This window comes from Sciurus carolinensis, unplaced genomic scaffold (assembly GCF_902686445.1).
Source record: "Sciurus carolinensis unplaced genomic scaffold, mSciCar1.2, whole genome shotgun sequence".
Classification (NCBI taxonomy): Eukaryota; Metazoa; Chordata; class Mammalia; order Rodentia; family Sciuridae; genus Sciurus; species Sciurus carolinensis.
Genome location: NW_025920124.1, coordinates 343,607 through 346,216, shown reverse-complemented (window position 1 = coordinate 346,216; position 2,610 = coordinate 343,607). Strand labels below are relative to the sequence as shown.

General features: G+C 40.0%; 1 pseudogene; it reads left to right on the top strand.

Annotated features, from left to right (window-relative positions):
• Positions 1–590: 590 nt before the first annotated feature.
• On the top strand, positions 591–1,970 carry LOC124973877 (N-chimaerin-like; annotated as a pseudogene).
• Positions 1,971–2,610: the final 640 nt, after the last annotated feature.

Genomic DNA, 2,610 nt, shown 5'->3' with positions numbered 1-2,610 from the left:
TCTTGTTACCTTGTCAGCTTTTCAATGCCTTCAAGAAGAATTTTATTTAATTTTTAATATACATTATCATTGTTTCCAATGGAAGGGTTTATCTCAATAATAGAGCCTCCTACGATTATAAATGGAATGTCTTAGTTTTCCTTACAAGTTTTAGTAATACTATATCTAGCTTTTTAAAATTCTGTATTTTTATTGACTTCACATTCCATTAATGGCTTTGTTTAGGGAAGAGTTTAATTTTTTCTTTACGTCTTCGTGTTTAAGAAGATGGTGTGGCCAGGCCGCGTATATGCAGTGCAATGCGCCTCGCAGGTATTGTAGCCAGCGTGCTCACCCCGTATAGTCAGTCGTCAGTTGGCAGCCACAAAGACAGGCTCATCAAGGCTAGCAAGACTCCCTGCATCCAGGTGCACCCAACAATAAAGCATCCCTTTTTCTTGCAGCAGCCCCCAGTGTCCAGGCCTGTAGCTTCTCCTACCATGCCCCTAAGGCTACCCACTCTCTGGAGGACCATGCGGTGATCTCTGGCCTGCCTGGGAGGAGCGCATGGACTGGCAGGAGGAGGCCAGCAGGCAGTGAGAGCCTTTACAATGGTCCTGACCCTGTTTGAAACAGATGAACATAGACCTCCTATTTGGAAATCTTACCTAATCAGCTGGAACAGGAAGCTCCTCATCCGTGAAGGATTGATTACCTGTACTTGTGAGGTAGAAAGCAGACCAAAGTATTATGGAAGAGAATTTCATGGCATGCTCTCCAAAGAGGTAGCTTGGCCTGCTCTTCAGTGTAGTTGAAGGGAGCTACCTCATTCTGGAGAGTCAGCCACAACCAGGAACCTACACTCTGGCTTTAAGATTTGGAAGTCAAACCAAAAACTTAAGATTCTACTACAATGGAAAACACTTTGTTGGGGAGAAATGCATTGAGTTCATCCATGATCCAGTGACTGATGGCTTGATTACTTTCTATATTGAAACCAAGGCAGCAGAATACATTACCTAGATGATGATAAATCCAATTTATGAGCACATATGATACACAACCTTAAACAGAGTGTCAGTGTCAAAAAACACATGGCAGTCCTGAAAGAGACAAATGATGAGAGAGAGATGCTGCAGACCAGGATGGGGTATCAGAGAAAAGTTTGACATCACTTGTTAGAACAGCAACTCTGAAAGAAAATGAGCAAATTCCAAACTATGAAAAGGGTCACAATTTTAAGGTCCATACATCCTGAGGATCACACTGGTGTGAATACTGTGCCAACTTCATGTAGGTCCTCATTGCTCAGGGAGTGAAATGTGCAGATTGTGGTTTGAATGTTCATAAGCAGGGTTCCAAGATGGTCGCAAATGACTGTAAGCAAGACTTGAAGCATTCGAAGAAGGTGTACAACTGTGATCTTAGGACACTGCTGGAAGCCCACTTCATTAAGTGATCAATGGTGGTGGACAAGTGCATCAGAAGATGGAGTCCAGAGTTCTTAATTCTGAAGAACTATATGGAGTATCAGGATTTAGTGACCTATTGAAGATGTCCAATGATATTTGAAAGAGATGGTGAGAAAGCAGATATTTCTGTGAATGCATTTGAAGATTGCAGCATTATCACTAGTGCACTTAAACTGTACTTTAAGGATTTGCCAATTCCACTCATCACAAATGATGCCTACCCTAAGTTCATAGAGTCTGCCAAAATTATGGATCCTGATGAGAAATTGGAAACCCTTCTTGAAGTACTGAAACTCCTATCACCTGCTCACTTGGAAACTCTCTGATACCTCACAGTGCATCTAAAGAGGGTGACCCTTCATGAAAAGAAGAATCTTATGAGTGCAGAAACCCTTGGAATTGGTTTTGGTCTAAACCTTATGAAATTCCCAGAAATGGCAGCATTAAACAATATTCAATATTTGATACCAGAGACTGGTGGTGGAGATGCTTATCAAAAATGAAGACATTTCATTTTAAATTTTTAATTTTAGGAAGAAAGAAATGTTTTATAGATGAAGGAATGTTTTATAGTAATTTAATAAGCTCCATTAACTGAATTATTTCTTGGTTAGAGGTTTGGGTGAATAACCAGATTAAAATAAAGGAACTTTCTCTTGTTTTTGTAGTGCTGCTCAGCTGTCCTTGTAAAACAGTGAACACATGCTTTCTGGTTCTAGTAAACCTGGGTGTTTATCTTAAGAGAAACTCAAACTTTTGTATGATTACCCGCTACTTGTTAAGGAAACCCCATACCAAGAAAACACAGACCCAAATCGCCTCCCCATCCTGGTAGTCTGTGATTGCGATCCAGCATGTTTCACAGGGTAAACCTGTCATACTTTGCTTTTGGGTCCATGCCTTTGTTTTCTGATGCTTGTACAAACATGCACACACAAGTGGATAAACAGCACCCCTGTCTCTCACATTACCATGGACTGTATCATATACTGAATTTCCACAGGTGGTTTATTTCCAATTTTTCTTAGCTCTTTTTTAACATAGTGCTTCCTTTCCAACAAAAGCAAAATGTGTTTTCATATTTGTTACTTTAATAAGTTGTCCTACCAATAAAAATGTACAACACAGACCATCTTCTGTTAAATGATCTTTGGTTTTC